Here is an 18,884-nt window from a genome sequence, read left to right as displayed (position 1 = left end):
AAAAGCTGTTACAGCTTCTCTTTTCAGATGCTACAGAAGTGGTGATAATCATTAATTAACCATTGGAATGTGCTTGTATAAACAACATGGATGTCCTGGCTTTTTGGTGCAACAAAATCCATAAGACAACTTGGAATTCAACTGCCAGAGATTTAGACAACTGAATAGATTAGGTTTACATCAACAGTAGATAAATATCAATTTCTGAAATATAACAGTATTAATAATTTAAAATCACAAAGGAAGTCTAAGGAAGACTCACAAGTGAATCCAATTTCACTGCAGTGACTATAAATATGAACATTTTAGTATGCTCTGTATTATTTATGAAATATGAAGATGATTTATTACTAAGCTTTTGTACAGCTATGGTTACATTAAGGAATAACTAATAGTGTATTTGCTGTTATTTTAGAAGGTGTCTCCATGGAATCTGGTTGTGTTATGCCTTGGGGAAAAAAAAAAGTTCTGACTATAGTATCAAAGTCTTATCTTTATGTGCATGTCATATTATATAAAGGTTTCTGGATACTTACTATCTATAGGAGTACTTAAGTGAACTATGTTTTACCTATGAATTTGTTTCACATTTATGCATCCCAAAAGCATTTTATACAAAGGAGCACAGGAGACAGATGATTCTTCTTCTCTGTTTCCACAACTCAAGTTCATAGTGAAATGAATGGGAAATGTATACATAAGGTGTCTAGAAAGAAAAGGCGTATCAATTAAGCAGCCACACTATGTGCTCGCATAGTATTTTTTTTCCTCCAAATCTGGTGTTTTAATGGGTGAGATCACCCACTGAAGACAGACAAGATGGTTCCTAGTAATCTGTCCCGATGACTGTGAGAAGACCTTCCAAAACAAGTGTGCACAAAGAGTACCACTGAACAAACAAGGTACCTACACTACCAAGTGGCAATACTTTGTCTTCCACAGGTATCCTGAGTTTGACACAGAACTGCTACAGCTTTGCTTTCCATGCTCAATAAGAAATACTGTGTGTCCATGATTGCACAGATGTCAACTGTGCCTTCACAGGGGTGCAAGGGGTATGTCCCAGGTTGACCCAAAGTGTTACTCTTTGGTCACTGATTACTGAAGAATGTGTAAACTGTAACAGTGGACCTTATGTGACTAAGGCTCTTATTCACAGACCAAAAAAGTTCCCATCTTGCACAGAAAACGGGCTTACTTTTGCTAACATCAGTTTAAGCTCTGCTTAGTGTGTTCAAAATGTCCTCTTTCATTCATCTTTCACTGTTGATCACTGACAGATTTACTAGCAAAGTATTAAACAACTTGTACCTACTTCACTGTTCAAGATTTCTTTATGTTTCCTCCCTCCTGTTAGGGCACTGACTTTTTCTGCCCTCATCATTTTATTGGTGTGTGACGTTACCGCGCATTCAGGAAAAGCATTTGCATCTAGGACACAGTAGGTAGAACTTCCAAGTGACAGAAACCAGAGTGCCTAGTTTCAGAAATTAAACAGGACTGAAAATACATAAACAGCAAAAGATTTTATGAGCTCAGTCTTATCAAGAGATCTTCATCGATCTATATATACCTTCATAGAAAAAAATATTGGACAATATGTAGCTCTTTGAACAGGCAGATAGTCAGATCTGATAGGTGGAAGTTGAATAAAAATAACACCAAGCTAAAAATAAGTTATTAATAGCAACCATTTAGGCTAATTAACAACTGGAAAGCTCACAATGGATTTGGATGCATTCACAAGTGTTAAGAGGGGTTTACTCCAAATTTTTACATGAAGAGTAATTTTTTTTTTTTTCTAAGTGGTAAGTCTCATTCAACCAAGAATTTACTCAGACTCCACCAGTTTCTATTATATGGGAAGTCATCGCACATGTCCCTCTGGTTTTATAATGTCCATGGCTGTGCTGGGGGAATCCCCTTGTTCCTTCACAAGTTTTAAGTTTAACTCTCCTTTTCAAATCAGTCCGTCAGGCTTCCAATGTTAAGTATCACTCAGTAAGTACTTTGTTACTTCACCCCTAATCTTGAGGGGGTGCAGGGGGTGGGGATGGTGAGAGCAGGACCCCCATCATACGGAACAAAAGGGTCCAACAACAGGGTGATAAAGCTTACCAGGACTTCAGTCCAAGCCTGAAAACAACTGGGTCCAGCAAAAAGAAAGTAAAGAGGATACTGGTATACCCTTCATGGCCTCCAGCTATTCAAGGAGGAACTCACACAAAAACACCTGTCATATAACACCACAGCACACCTTATCCTGCTGCTCAGAATCCCATTTTTTTCCCCCATGTTACCATCCCTGGGCTACGTAGACAACACGTTACATTGGCCCCAGAGAAGGTACAATCCTTTGTTTTGTGACAAACGGCGTGTCTGTAAGCTGTGTTCAGGACTCTGCTGGGAACTCCATTATGACACACATCCGGCTTCTGAGTAGCTGTCCTCTCTTCCCTTTGCTCCCGTGTCTAACCCCCTCTCTTTGCATGATTCCTCAATCATCAAATGATAAATATACCTGAGTGTATTCCTGAGGAGTAACAAAGTGAAGTCCAATGGTCCTTTCCCCTCACGCCATTTTAAGAGTTAAGGAGCCAAAACTCCAATTAGTTCTCACTACAATAGCTGTGGAAGATTAACACAGGTTTATATATTTTCTTCCCTACTTCTCTCTTCTTTCTCTGACTTTTTCTTCCTCTCCAAACCCTATTACAGGCAACAGAATAACAAAAAATAGCAAATACTCCTTCTATCTCTGTTTTGCTAGAGCAATGTAAGAAAGCGGGAGCAGGAGGTCACCACTTGCTTCAATGTGTAATTGAGAGATACAGGCAGTAACCTTACATACAGGAGAAACTCGCTAATTGTCCTGCTGTAGCCACAGATAAGCGCTCTCTGTGACAGAGGCCTCTGCACAATCTGAAAGATTTTGACCTGCAGATCAAATAACTTCCTGTCTTAGAGACTGTATGACACATCCATAACATATCATGAGATATCCAGGAGATACCTTCTCCATATCTATGTCTAATCTTCACTAAAACTGGTAGGAGCAGATGCTAGAATAAAAGGGTAATTTACAGCTCACTGCTGCAGTACACCATGTAAGCATCTGTTCCTGGCACAAAACACCACCGATGAAATGAAGATAGCAGTGTCTTTTTCAAACACTTGAAGGTCTTCCCCAGGAGCTTCGTAACACGTGCAATTCTTTGCCTAACCCAAACTGCTCCTTCTGCCCCAACAGCAACAGTTCACACATGAAAGACAGACACCTTACCTTAATGAGTATCTGCTGCAGTAGACAAGGAAGCCATCCTAAATTTAAGTAAATGGCTCTATTGAACAAAAGTATCAGCATCTGAGTGAACCTATTGATGAACATGTAGCAATCTTGTGCTAACCTGACACCCGACCATGCTTGTCATCAGTAACTGTTTGCTTCTGCAAGGTTGTCAAATCCCACATGTGTTTCAATAATATGCTTAATTTAATGTTTTTGTTACTGTAACTTAGGAAACAACAGCAGCTCGCTAAAGGGTGAAGAAGAAATAAGTTACAGTAGCTCATCAACAAAAACAAATGCTAAGAGACCTTCTTGCAAATTAACAGCTGATAGGTAATGCTGACAATCCTAGACTACTGCCTTCAGCTATCAGTCTTAGAGAATAATCACTTCCCTATGAAAATTTCCTAGGGCATTATTAATAGGGGTTTGGTTTTTTGGTGTTTTGGTTTGGTTTTTAATTAAATTCAACTTTTTTTTTTAAAGTATTTTTACAACTCTTTCCATAGTCCTTTCCCCAAAGTCCTGGAGGGATGAGTATATATGATTTCCTATAATGCAAGATGACACACTTCATTAAAAAAAAACAAACAACCCACAACATGGAAGATATTTCCCTAGATTAAGCAAATAATGGAGAAATAAGAGTTTTCAAGGGAAGACATGCATGGAGAAAGATCAGAGTTATTTTTCCTGTCAGGCAGAAAAAAATTAACTACGTACAAACACTGCAGCTGCTAACTAGACAGTCCAAACAATTAATATGTAACCCCACTGCCACTCAAATAATTTTCTCATTTCCAATAGTTGGGCTCAAACCTGGACAAGAAACAAAGAATCAACTGAGACTCTACAGGCACTATACCACAGTGTATATTCTAAGGATATGCTTATATGCTCTATCAGCATATGCTTTGACTATCAAAGAATGCTTATCTGGTTAGGATGCTGAAATAATTCTATTAATCTGTATGAGCTCTGGAACTATAATAAGTATTAAAACATCATAAGAGTAAAATGCAACACAAATAATTAACCAAATTATTACTCTAAGAGCATAAGGAAAGGCATTTTCAACACTCAGACTTTGAAGGCTTCTGGTATTTTGAACAATTTTATTTTTTAAATACCTGGTATTATTTCAGCTCACATCTAATTACAGGCGAAAAATGGCAGGTTGCCATGCACAAAAATTTCCCTCCTTAATTTTCACTACACTGTCAACATAGGTAACACAAGCTGTTCTTTCCTGCTGCATTGGTCTTGTGCAGCAGGCAAAAGGCATCTACTCAAGAATTCTTTTTTTTTCCCCCCATTATTGCATACTCATAAAAATGGAACTGACAGGACAGCAGTTTATTCATGCACAACTCAGATCCCAATCGCACACACTGACTGGCTTTCAGAAACCCATAGATCAATTGCTATTGTTTGGGGGGGTGTCGTGGGGCAGTGGGTGTTTCATTTGGGAGAGGGGAAGAGTTGTAGAGGTACAGAAACAATCACACCTGTCTCCACTACAATAATACTAATTAACAGAACCAAGAATATACGCAGTAGGGATGGCAAGTTCTGGGGATTTAGTTACTTTAAAGTACATCTAAATTTTGATGAGGCTTAACACGCAGACATTGAAGCTTATATGAATATTCATCCCCGAGTACTCCACCAAATCTAAGTCAATGTGCAAAGGTAATCATGCCTGTAAGTGTCCAAAGTCAGGTCGTTAAAGTAAGAATATCTACCGGGATGGTCTAATGAAAACTAAGACAGACTGTACACCAAGAGCACCTTACCGGCCCTTGCTTAGTCCAATTCTTTCACCAGTGACATGCTAAGCAGTAGAATTTTCATAAGTGACATTCAGTTTCACAGAAAGCTCCTCAAATTCCCCCTTCCCCTATTAATTTATCATTTTAGTTAGCCATCATTTTAGATGGCCATCTTCATACAACTTTGCAAACAGCAACGAGCCTCCTCTGAATAGGGAAGCAGTTTCCAAAACCTTTCCTCATTTCAGAGCACTGTAAAAGAAATGAACCGAATCATGCCGCTTTCAACATGAAGAACTTTACATCCCGAGTATGTGAGACACAGTGTTCAAACCGACTTTACAGGTGAAAGGAACAACAACAGAACAAGCATGTTTTTAAATAAATAACAAAATCCTATTTTCAGAGGAAAAAACCTCGGGGCATCGTTCAGTGTTTGTTTGCTACCGACAGACAAGTTACAATACTGTACCCCTACTAAACTAAAAGAGCACCCGGAACAAATTGTCACACGACGCGGCAAAAACGTATGTCATGACAGTTTCTCTCAGCGAACACTTTCTTCCCTGCGGTACCATCTGTTAAATCAGAAACTCCTTTAAACACCACAGCCTCGCTAATTCCGACGACGCACTGGCTGCGCGGCTACTTGCTCCCTATTTCGGTACCGCGCCCTCTCCGCAGGGCGAGCGCAGCCTCCCGCTTCTCCCGGCGCCGCTCGCAGCCGCGGGCCGCGCTCGGACCCGGCCCGGCGCAGGCGGGGGCAGCGCAGCCGCGGGGTCGCCACACGCACCTGAGGAGAGGCGCCCACCCGCCGCCGACCCGCGCAGCGCGGACCCGCCGCGGCGTGGCCGAGCCGAGCCGGCAGGCCGCGGCCCGCGCCTAGGGCGGCGGGACCCCGCAACGCGTGGCCAGCCGCTGCCCTCCGGGCCGGCGGGGCCGGGCCGCGGGCAGCCGAGAAGTTGCGACGGCCCCGGGGCGCGCAGCGAGGCGGCCAGGCGGGCAGGGGCAGCCGGTCGCGCCCCGCGTCCCTCCCGACGCCAGCCCCCAGGGGCTGGAGATGGGGGCGGGGGGGGCACCGAACTCCGAGCCCCTGCCCCGGGCCGCCCCTGCCGCGCAGAGGCGGCAGCGAGGCGCCCGCCGCCCCCCCCGGCCCCGCGGCGGGCACCCCGCGCCCGCGGAGAAACTTACTGGCGGGCGGCGCGGAGCGGGAGCGGAAGCGGAGCGGAGCGAGCGGCGGCGGCACGCGCCTCCCTCACGCGGCCCCCGGCCGCGCGCCCTCCTTCCCGCCCGGCGAGCGCGGCGCGCGAGCGCAGCCCCGGCGCGGCGGCCGCTGCCGAGCGGGTTCGGACATGCTCAGTCCCCCCGCCGTCGCCGCGCGGAATCTACCACCGCGGGGGGGGGGGGGGAAGGAGGGGGGAGCACGGAGAAATAGGGGGTAGAGCTGGATGCTACCAAGAGGACAAGCTAAAAATAGGCGCCGCAGAAAAGAACAGCTGGAGCTTAAAGGGGCAGAGGCGGCCTCGCTCCCCGCAGCCCCCGGGCAGGGGTTGCCTCCCCGGGGCGGGGGCTGACCTCCCGCCGCGCCGGTCCTGCCCGCGGTGTCGCAGGAGAGGCACCGAAACCGGGGCGATGCCCGCGCTAGCCGCGCCCGGGTCCTGCCCGCGCCTATGCAGCGGGAGCCCTGCGGGTACGCGGGTCTGCGGATACTCCCGCCGAATCGAGCAGGGGCGCACGGTGCGCGGCGCGGTTGCGGGGGGGGCTCTTGGGAGCGTCTGATGGGGCGGCGGCCGGGCTCTGCCCGCCCCTCGCCTCAGCGCCGGGCCCCTCGCCTCAGCGCCGGGCCCCTCGCCGCAGCGCCGGGCCCCTCACCCCAGCTCCGGACCCGTCACCCCAGCGCCGGGCCGGGCCGTTTACCTCAGGGCCGGGCCGTTTACCTCAGGGCGGACCATTTACCTCAGGGCCGGGCCACCCCGTGAAGCGGCAGTTTCAGAAATCGGGTCTAGAAAGTGCGGGAGAGGATGCCAAGCGGTATTTTCATGCGGTATTTCTCAGGAGACATCTCTATCCTGCTCTGAGGTGTTCGGTTTTGTGGACTAGGCTTGGGGAGAAACAAACTCACACTTCTCTCCAGTGAAGCCCAGAGAAGTCAGATGAGAATGTGACAGGTCCAAGGCAAGGAGCTTGCAGAACAGCTCCCTAAATATGACTTGCTTGGCTGGCAAGGTGAATGACAAGATCACACATTCCTTTCACAGACACTACTGTGTTTCAAACCTAAGAGCTGTAGATAACTGCTAGAAATTAAAAGCCCCATAAGTATTTGTAAATGGGAGTTTCTGATGTGGTTTTTAAGCTGTGGCTTACCATTCCCTGCTTTCCTAAAAGACCAGTAAGAATAAACATGGCAACACCACATTGTTTTAGATTTATAAGCATATTACAAAGCCTAAAAATTATATTACCCTAGCAGGAGTTCAGGGTTTTTGCTGAATTCTGCTTTTACAGATACAGAAAATTGCTGCTGCACAAAGAACAACTTTACAGTATGAATACTGAATAAGTTCTCACTCATAAAAGATTATCGAACAACATCTGCATAATGATAACTTGCTACTCTGATGACATCACTTACAATAGTACATACAGTCAAGATTACCATGTTAAAAAAGTTTCATTTATTTCACTAGACGTGAGATGAAAGCACTGGAAGTTTATCTTAATCTGAACTCTAACACAGCCTTCAGCAAAAACTGCTGCAGAAAAAAAAGCTCAGTAACGTGGGTTAGTATAATCAGGAAAGGAAACATTACTTGTCAGTGATGTCAAATAAAGTGAGAGCAAGGAAGCAATTTCCTTTGCGGACTGACATACAATGGGATAGATTATTAGACAAGATTATGTAGGTAACTCTGCTGCAGTACTTTAAGAAACAAAAGATGATGTCATGAAGATTATAGTATTAAAAAGGGAATGAATCATGTTCACTAATTGTCTCCTCATTTTGTGTTCTCTGTAAGCCATGAGATACGCTATAGGCTGTAGTCCATGTCTTTACAGCAGCCTTCACAGTGCATATTATAAAAAGTTGTAAGCTATGCAGCATGCGTAACTGTACAAAGTCATGTAAAAAAAAAATTATGTAATTTTTTCACCTGGAGCTATTGATCTTGAGACAGACAGCTGGGGAAATAGAAAGGGCAGTTTTCTGAGTGGAGCCTCAGATTGGGGATAACAGAGGACTAATGCATTTCTGGCTGCAGCTGGAACTCTGCAGGAACAGTAGGCAGCCTCTGGAGAATTTCCTAGAACAGTTTGCACCTTTACCATCATACAGCTCTGGAGAAATCAGGAGACCAAAAGATGTCCTGAGTCTCAGGAGAGTAGCTTCCGACTGGGGACTCTTACTGTCTAGGGAGTGCAGAAGACTGTCCATCATGGGAACAAATGTCTCTGTTAAAATAATGGTGAAGAAAACATGTATTTTTTTTGAAGTCTGCATTATCATTCTCTTCGGGGGTAGCTATATTATCATTCTCACATCTTTCTTTGTCTATGAGGAATCTCTTCAGAACTTGTCAAATATAGTTGCTTTTACAAGGAGAGAGAAACATATACGGATCTTTCTTCCCCAAGCCATGCTGTTGTAAATTGCATGAAATTACAAAAAATTTTGCCTAAGATAGCAAGTTCTTACAATTCCAGCTTTCAAAAGACACCATCATCACCCAGATGCAAATTACCAAATTGGACATTAGTAAGTGGTGGCAGCATCTGCTGTGCCAATCAGTCAACTATAAATTATTTAGAGGCAGACACCCATCTGAAGCTGGATGCTGTTCCTTTCTCCTTCGTTTTGCTCAGCAGAAATATCCGTAGAGTTGCATTTTGTTCCTACACAGCAACAAAGATTTAAATATCTGCTATGCTGCTGTGCCCCTATCAGACGACAGAAGAGGAACAATTCCTCAGCATGCAGAAGATGTGCAGCTTTGGTCTCCATGAATAGCACAGCACTTTATCAATCTCTCTTCATATTACTTGGGAAGGCTTTAGTAAAATCTTTCTTTTTCAAATGTGTCTCCTATAATTCCACATTGCTGATCATCTGAGGCTGTGACATACCAGCGACTGGCTCTGGCTCTCAGACTTTCACCTCAGTCCTCTCAGTTTTCTCCTCTCATTGCTATTTTCACTCTTCTCCCTGATAGCAGTGTTCAGATTCTCTCTTCTCTATCCTCTCCTCGTGTAACTCAAAGCTACATTCCAGCACCCTCACCTTTCAAGTTCGCTGCCCTAGGTAACTTTGCAGTATAGTCAAGTACATAATCTTCCTGGGTGGTAGGTAGAATATGCATTGATTTTTTGTTGTTGTTGTTGTTTGATTGTTTACAGGACGAAATATATTTTCAAGGGATATAACTTGGAAATTTTAGTGAAGATGTAAATCAAAGGTAAAGGTTATTTCCTCATGGTTTATGATCCTTTATGCGACCATTTCTTGTACATCCTTTTAAACTAAACACTACAGGGAGAGGGCACCAAACCAAAGTTCATATTATTAGGTACAGGAGAATGGAGAGACATTCAGAGAGAGAATCCAGCTATCGGGCTGGGGCCCAAATGGGAGATGTTCTTCAGAGTAGCAGAAAAGCTGGCATGATCAATGTGTATCCAGCTGTGCTCAAGGGAAGAGGAATAATTTTACTAGAAGATACTATCCAACTCACTGCTTTTGGGTTACAGTTAAGAAGCACAAAATAAAATCGGATGACTGGTGCTTCACAGTGCATGAAGAAGCATCCTAATTTTTACTCAATACTATTTCAGGCCTCTAAGCAAAAATAATCTTTTTTTTTTCCCTCCTCCCTTCCACTGATTTACATTGCCCCTAAAATTAAACTCCTTCAGAAACAATTGTGAAAGAAAGATGAGGAAAATGAGCCCAACCTGAAACCTGAAAAGATTAGGAGAAAAATACTTAGTGTCCAAAACACTGATTAAAAATGTATATGACATTATTATGATGTATCTGTATCATAATTTTTGATACCCACATCCGATTAGTTCCAAAGTTTACAAAAATGTTTGAGACATTGCAGGGCGTCAGGGGGCTTAAGTCCACTGAATTTTAAGAAATCTCAAGGAACTAAATCAGAAAAAAAGTACAAGAAAGTGGTTGGAGTGGAAGAAAAGGAGTATGTAGGGGCCTCTTGCTGTGGAGAAGGGTGTGGAGCAGAGATCAGAAGGGGACCAGCTCCCACGGAACCTCAACAGGCTGGAATGGGGGAAACGCCAGGATGGGGATCACAACAGGATGGTGGTATGGGGAGTAAAGCAGGGAGCTTTGACACGTGGGAGCAGGAATGTGGGGCACATAAATCTCCCTGCTGTGGAGACTACCTTTGGAGGGAATGGGAATAGAAGGCAAAGGAAGTTTTTGTTAGAACAGGAAAATAAGACATAGGGGATTGAGAAATGTGGGGTTCCCGTAAGGAATAACTGGGACTATTACACAGCTTCCCTGAAGTGAAGGGGAAAGAGAAGGAGGCACAAGGCATATGATAATAAGTTTAGAGAAAATAAATTGTGCTTACATGAAGCTGAACTCAGAGTTGGCAGCTGTAACTCAGTAAAGAGCTCTTGGAGTCATCGTTGACCATTCTCTGAAGTTCTCAGTTTGATGTGCAGCAGTAGCCACAAAAGCCAATAAAGTGTTAGACTTCAACGGGGCAGAGGTAGCACTTTGCTGCTCTCTGCAACCCTGAAGGACAGAGCTAGAAAAGGTACAGAGAAAGGCAACTATCATGAGCAAGCAGCTGCCTTGTGAGGGGAAAACAAAAAGTCTGGGACTCTTCAATGTGGAGCAGAGAAGCCTGAGGGGGCACATGGCTGAGGTTTACAAAACTGTGAAAGCAGTAGGTAAGACAAAAAGTGGATGAGAATGATTGTTCACCAAATTTCACAGTACTGAGTAAACTCAGTGAAACTATTACAAATATAAAACAGATCAAAGAAAGTACTCGCCTAAACACAGTGAGTAGTAATTTTCTGGAAAGTACTACCCCAAGAGGTTCTGGAGGCACATCTCATCAGGAGGTTCAAAAAGAATTGGCAAAACCTGTAGGCAACAGATGTGTAAACAGTAAAAGGAAATGCTGAGGAGCACCTTCAGTATCTGGAATCCAAGAGCTGTGGATCCTAGGACAGTACTAGGTGAACAGACTACAAAAAGTTTAGGCTTATATACTGTCTCCAGATAGTATCTCCTTCTGTCACTGCTGGAGGCAGTACACTGGGCTAGATAATACCTGTGATAAATTCACTTGTTCCAAATTATACTACATATGATCCCCAGGATGGATCACATCCATGCTTTCCACCACAAGTGTGATCTCTGTTAACTTTAGAGGTAGCTAATGACGTGCTGCTGTGTTATTTGGAATTTAAGGATAATGCAGCAAAAAGCCTCTTTAGATTTGATAAACCAAGATGTTATATAAAAAATCCTGCTTTCACTATTAATATTCATTAAGCATGACTGGCAAAGGCCTTTGGAGGTTTGGTTTAAGTAGCTTTCCCTGCACTGGAATTCACAATGGCCAAAATCCTGTCTCCCATATAAGTCCTGAATACATAGATATCGTGCTAGGGACATTTCGAAGATTCCTAAAGAAGAGTCTAACTGTATCCCACAATCCTTCATAACTGGTGATTGTTACCGTTGAGTATCCACTCCGTTTACCACCCGAGGAGCTCTGCTACCACACACTCCAGAAGAAATGGCCAGTGGATATGAGTGGTCTGAAACCCTTGGGTATCCATCCTTCCGAAATCCATTATCTTTCTGGTATTCTTTCTTCTTCCCTGACCATGTCAAACAGCCTTTTTTGCTGCTAACAGGCCAGTCTGTGTCAGTGGCAGACTGAGCAGCAGTTCTTGGTCCATGAGAGGAAACAAATGACAAACATCATGTTTTCTACAGCCTCCTGTTAGAGGAGTTTGAGCAGAGCAGAGCAGAGGGGGTTCGTCCCGCCATTGCTACACAGAAAATGCACTGATGGCAATGCAAGTGTTGCCCAGTGGATGAGTCTACATTCTTTCTTTAAAAAAGGCTCTGTTTGTAAGAAATAGAATTGCTAGGAGAAACAACTCAAAATATAGCTGAATTTCAAACAATGAGTTTCATATTGATTCCTTATTAATGTGAAAGGAAAATAACCTTATACACTCACCTAGGAAGAATACAGAATGTGTTTTTACTCAGAGTAAGTTCAGCATTTCCAGCATTTCAAATTTGTTGGCCATATTCCCCTCAGACATTTTCTTCACTGTAATCAATGTTTTTTTCCCAGACAGTCTGCAGTAATCTACTTTTTACTGCCCTCTGCGGGCTTTGAAGTTTTTTTTTCCTTAGACATTGGAATTTAAATATCCATCCCTGACTTCTTTAACTGAGAGCTCTGCCAGGCATTTGGGGGCTTGGAAGTGAACATTTTACTTTAAGGTTGTGCATGTGCTATTCTCAGTAGTGTATAGGAAACTTATTCAGCTCATGCATTACTTTCACACATTATGCAGATTTGCATACGTGATATTAATTTGCTTTGTTTTCAAAGACACCAATAATTGAGCAACGTGTTATGAACACAGTCACAGGCTTATATTATTATGTAAATGTATGAAATGCTTCAGAAAGATTTTCTTAGTACTCTTCAATAGTAAAATAAATCGTAGATCAATTCCAGCCTTCTTTCTGAAGTTGTGCCCCTGTAAAATAGAAAATCATAACTAACTTTAATTATTGTAGGGCATACAAGTTGCAATAGACATTATAAAACCCCAAAATAAATAGAGGATATGACATCTTTAATGTGGGAAGAAGTGCGTGTGTGGAGCACTCTGCACCAGGAAGCTGCCGGAAGCATCTGTCTCTCAGAGAGCAGCAGTAAGAGCAGAGTGCCATTAGTGCTGCTATTAAAAACAAAAGAGAGAAGTGCAGCATACTACTTTGGGATCAATATTTAATCTAATATGGCCCCTTGATTTCCCTCAGTAATCTCAAACAAGTCATATGGCTGTTTGCAAAGGAAGATTAGGCGAGGTCTTTTAGTCAGCAGAGCCAGGCCAGGGGCATGCACTGATGTGATTAAGCCATTGGTTGTCTTCTGTAAATCAATACGAAGACTAGAAGTATGCTGAGATCATCTATGATTTCACAGAAATCATACATCCCACTGTTGTAAAAACTAACAGCAATCAAGGTATGATCATCTTTAAAAGGGGGGGCTCCAATAACCAACAGGTAATACACCATGGGGAAAAAAATGCAGCTGCAAGTTTTCTTTGGAACTAGTTAAAAACTTTCCTTCCATGCAATTTCCATGTGGATTTATAAAGCAAAACCCATTAGTAAAAAAAAATAATAAAATTAAGGTCTTCAATAGCCTTTATAAAAAACCCCAAACTTGCTGAAACTAATGATACCTCACAGGTGCTGTTCTAAGGAGAATTAGTTATATGCTCTTAAAAGGAAGACATGTCAGTGTTTGATAGAGCCTTATGAATTTTCAGTCAGCTCTGGGAAGTTTGGTTTTTAACCACCTAGAAAACTGGTTCCATCATTAAAAAAAAAAATATGACAAAACAATACAAACTAAAACCAACAGAAAAATAGAAGGGGAATGTTGCTGCTTAAATACTGCATTCGATCTCTGCTGTTCTAACTCTGACAGAAAAATACAAAGATGCAGTAAGCCAAAAGGTAAAATACCTCCAAGCTGGTTTAAGAATAAGTGCAAAATTTAAATTCAAACTACTGGAGAAATTATTTTAGCTAAGCCAAGATCTATATCTATAGCGTATGTGCTATTATACAATGACATATAGGCTACCCAAAAATAGCTGGTCAAGGTCTATACTTGAAGTTGCATTTCAGTATTTGTATTCAGGCATCACGTAGGGTTAGCACCTAGCAAAAGCAATGTTAAGGAGCATGGAGGATGGTAAAAGGCAAGGAAGGCACTAAAAGGACCATGAAACATTCATGCATTGCACAGTTTGCTGATATATTAATGAAAATGAAGGAATCTGGCTACCTGATCAGATGTTCCCCTTGAGTACTTCACTCCTGGAATGACTGTAATAAAATTGCCTTGAGATTTGGTAATTTCACCTTGAGCATAACAGGCATCCTTTTGCATGTTTGGTGTAAGCCTTAAGAAAAACTACGTAGAGTGAAGAGTTAACTACAGCTGCTAGCTGTCATAGGTGTCCTTGGGAGCTTATTGACAAAGCACCAAGGTGATGGAAGTTTTACTGTTGATGCTACAGAAAACCACAGAGGTGTTTTAGGATCAGGAAGATCATAGCCCTGCTTATCTGGTGTAGGCAGCATAATAATACCAGTGCACTTCTGTCTGGACGTAAAAAAAAAGGAAAGACTGGACTGCACAACTGACGTGGCTACTATCAAACAATGTAAACATGTCTCAGCTGCTGGAAATTTCTTGTTCAACTCCAGCTTTGTTTGAAGCCAAACTAAAAAAAATACATAAACAGACAAGCAAATTCTCCAACTACCACAAAAATGCTGAACTAGCTTAAATAAAAATTAAAATCTTCTATCTTTTGATAGAAATTATGTAAGAAAACCCCAAATTAAATAAACAAAAAATGTAGAAAAAAAATTGGAGAATTTTTTAGAAAAAAAAAACCCAAATGTTTCCTTTTATCTGAAAATAAGAAAAAAACCCTCCTCCACATTTTTATCTTGAAAATTCAGAACCTGTTTACCTTTCCTTTAAAATATATATAGGTATTTTTTTACAAATTTCATTTCAAAATTTAAAAAAAATTGATTAAAAATTACATAAGTGAAATATTTCAGATTTTTTCAATTCATGTTGGAAAGAAAAGTAGAAAAATACAGATCTACTTCCTTTATTCAACCTAATTTTAAAAGCTTTTTGTCCTGTACCTGTGTTTTTGATACAATCCTCACAATAAATTTTCCCATTCTGTACTTAACATCTGAATGTCCATACCACTTTTTGCTGCTACTGTGAATTCTTGGCTCCCATCACATTTTCTTTGCTGAACACTGCAGAGAGAAATGACTGCTACTAGTAATGCAGCAAACAGTCCATATCATATTTTTAAGCAATATTTAAGCCAATACAAACAGGATCTCTGATTGTTTTTCTGTTTGCTTCTTTATTTGTTGCAGCAGAAACCTGCTGTTTCTCAGCAGGCTAGAAACTTCTGGCATCTTCTACTTTCAGGTCCCGCATTGCAAATAGTTTCTCTTAAAAATGAAGACAAAGCATTTACAAAAACAAGGAAAAGGGTTGCAGGTGCACGTTACTGGCTGTTTTTATTGTGGATATTCAAGGATTCTGAGTCACAGTAGATATTTTTAGCTATGCTTTTAACCACTTTTTCTGCTACATTGCCTAGATGGAAATTATTCTAATAGGGGTTTGATCTTGGTGCTCATTTGAATTTAGATCCTTTGTCAAATAAATTAATGTCTCAAACTTCTTTCAATACACAGATCTCTAGTTATCTGATTCTTGTACCATTAAGCTTGCATGTTCAAAGGTATATTATTTACACGTCTTAGGACAGAAAGCTCTTTAATTATCTTTTTGGATGTGTAATATACAATTACCCATCGCATTGTTGTAAATTCCAAAAAGGGGGCTGATAGGGCTGATAGAGAGTTCATGAGGTTTCATAAACTAAATACCTGTGTTGCTATTGTTCTTGTGTATCTTAAAACATCATATGCTATTTATTGTTGATTCAAATAAGGCTTTTGTACAAGAGGCTGAAGTGTAATTTCTTCTATTATGGGCAAAGTGAAGTCTAAATTCTATAAGATTTTTAAAATTCTTAGAAAAACATCAGTTCATTTTAGATTTGTGTTCAGTCCTTGCTCATTTGTGAGTTCCAAATGTAGATTGTTATTTTTATCTGTAAAGTGATAACCATGGGGGGTTACCTCCTGATTACATGTTTATTTCTGATTTATTCTTTCTGATTAAAGTTTTATTTTAAGAATTATCAAGTTTGGAGATATTTCAGAACAGACTTGTTTGTAGCAAACGTATCAGGAGGCCAAAGTCTGAAATGAAAAGTGATGGAAATAAAGACCTAACAGATCTTCTCTATTTCTGATTTCTGTGTCTTCTCACCTAAATTCATAAATATAACCAACTCACCCATTGATAATAACAAGTGATGTAAAGTGGAACAGGTATTGCAAGGTTTTACCAGGGACATGGAAGGCTCACGGTGTGAAAAGAGGAAGAACAGTTCAGCTTGTTTAGCTTTGTAAAACAGAGGTTTAGAGGAGAGATTATTAGTTTCCCTAAATACGTAAAAGGAATGCTTACTGACAAGAGGAAGAACAACTTCTTTCTCTAAAGGCAAATATTAGTGGGGAAGCAAATTACTATAAATTAGCTATCAATACATATACAATAAAAATGGGAAGAAGATCCCCTGCATGATAAAACAATAAAATTCAGGAAATTTCATGGAAGGGATTATGTGACCTGTCTGCTTATAATGTCAGGGTCTGAACCCACTGAATGAAGAGGTCTTTCCTGTTCCATGTTTCTGATCTCTTAGCCAGCCCTGGTCAAAAATTGAAGTTCCCAAGAGATTTATCAACACTGGAAAGGGATTGGGAACTAAATGCATTTGTGATTAAACTTTTATATATGATACCAGCATTGTAAATCAGAAATTTCATTATTATAAATTATAAAGCATACTGGAATCTCTGCACATTTTTATCTTAAAGTTCTAGCTCTCAAGAGAGTTATATTTTGCTGCCTCCGGGTATAACTTGTTAGTTTGCTTTTTTGCTTCTTTGTTAAGAAGATGCAAGGATATACAACCTCAAAAGAACATGTGAGCTTTGCAAAGGGGTTAAAAAGAGCATGTACATAGAAACTGGTGATTTTTCTTTCTTTTTTGCAAGTAGTTTATTTACCATCCTAAGACTATTCACAAATCTAACCTTAAATTCTATTATGATTTCTGCTGAAAATAATGTTTCCTCTGTTACCTAATTAGTGCATGGGAAAACTGTGTTCAGTTCTTTTTTCTGAAGTGAAATCCTCATCAGCCTACATCAGAAAGTACCCCAACTGTATACTCAGACATCAGCTATTCCTATCTGCTATTTTTTGTTCAGTTAATGCATGTGAGACCTGTACCCTGACTATCCCACTGGGTGGCCAAATATATTGGAAGAGTTTTTAACCTCACTAAAACAAGACAGAATGAGGGTCATGAGACATCAAAGACACAATTCCATCTACATACAATGTTTCAGCCAAAACTTTAATTACTTGACAGATAGATGATATATCCTGAAAGCTGGAGAGGGAGAAGAGAAACAAGACAGTTCTTGTCTGTCTCAAAAGCTGAGGGTCTCTCTTGCAAGGGTATAAATGTCATTAAGGACATGGCAAAATTGAATGTAAGCACTGTCAGGTAAAAGCCTTCTGATCTAGTGAGGCAGGAACTCTGTTGCAGCTCCCACCATGCATATGGACACTCAGATATTGTGAACGATCCTCCTTCTTCTTTGAAAAGAAGGTGCCAGTTTCCTTACAGGGTCCAAAGCCAGAATTGCAGAAGACAGAAGTATCATGGATGCTTCAGGCAAAGCCTGCCAGAACGTCCATAAATCTGTCTCACCGAACCATGAAGATTTGCATGATAAGGTAGTAGCTGTCCTTGCAATTTATGTCATTGTAACCACTGAATGTATGTGTATTTCACCAACAGCCTCTCCGTACTTTGAGAACCCAGAGAGACCAAAGGTCTGGATGATTTAACTGACGTAGCACATGGGCAAGAAATAAGAATTTTGGATCTGGGAGAATTTGATCACCACTTTGACACTTTTCCAACTCTCTTCTATTTTCCCCTCAGGGAAAAAGAGGTCCAGGAGGACAGGTGCCAGTTTATGCACGTTAGCTCCCCCATATAGCCATTGCCATATTTAATAATTGCTATTATTAGGTCTAGCATTCCTCCCCTAAAGTGCACTGCAAACTCAGAAGGAGAAGGATTGGGCATTGGGCATCATAGAATCGCTCAGAAATAGCATGATGAGAAATAGGCAGGTGATGGCATCAGCCTTGATGCAGACACAGATGTGTTATCATCATATACATGAGTGACAAAGAGGGCAGAGAAAATTTCCTAGAGAGATCCCAGTTGAGAGAACCAAAGTTTTCTGCCTCTTCAAAAGCTCTGAGCACCATGTAAATATCCCAACCTACCCAATCTGAAGTAAACCCCAAACCATATATAACGAAGAAGTGGCAAGAAACCACAACAGCAGTCATTCTGATCTACTTTTATTGTGCAAAGTTACCTGTTAATGTAAGCATAGCCAAACTTAAGTAAGGATTTAAATGCTTTGTTGTATAAGGATAAATCTAAGGTCTAGCTGTTAGTGTTTTTGCAAAATGGTAAATGGCTTTGAAAAGTAAAAGAATGTCAGTCAACTGTCTTCTTCCAAATAGTGCACCTGGAACCTTCTGGAACTTCAAACCAAGAAAATAGTGGGGGAACTGTGTTTATGATAAATTTTTCCAGAGTTGCATTTCTAACAATTCAGCCACTGTTTCCCTTAGGAATTCACTGTGCACAACTGCAAGGAATACATTAAAGCAGTTAACTTTTTCGAAACGGTGATGGTGTTTTACAGTAAAAGTTCATAAAAATAAAACATTAATCTTTTTACAAAACTTCCAGGTGCTCCCATTTTATTTTGACATAATTATCAAATTAGT

The 18,884-nt window shown here is 41.2% G+C and overlaps 1 protein-coding gene across 1 annotated transcript in view; it reads right to left on the bottom strand.

Moving 5' to 3' along the window:
• Positions 1 to 7,174, bottom strand: part of OXR1 (oxidation resistance 1) — a 305,008-nt gene extending 297,834 nt beyond the window's left edge. Inside the window, exon 1 of the mRNA XM_052786770.1 lies at positions 7,018 to 7,174. The gene's annotated coding sequence lies outside the window, so the exon portion shown is untranslated. The remainder of the gene's footprint in view (positions 1 to 7,017) is intronic.
• Between the last annotated feature and the right edge of the window lie 11,710 nt (positions 7,175 to 18,884).

The sequence above is a fragment of the Harpia harpyja genome, chromosome 5 (genome assembly GCF_026419915.1).
Source record: "Harpia harpyja isolate bHarHar1 chromosome 5, bHarHar1 primary haplotype, whole genome shotgun sequence".
In the NCBI taxonomy this organism is placed as follows: domain Eukaryota; kingdom Metazoa; phylum Chordata; class Aves; order Accipitriformes; family Accipitridae; genus Harpia; species Harpia harpyja.
The sequence above is the reverse complement of the archived record's forward strand: the minus strand, read 5'-3'. Positions and strand labels throughout refer to the sequence as shown.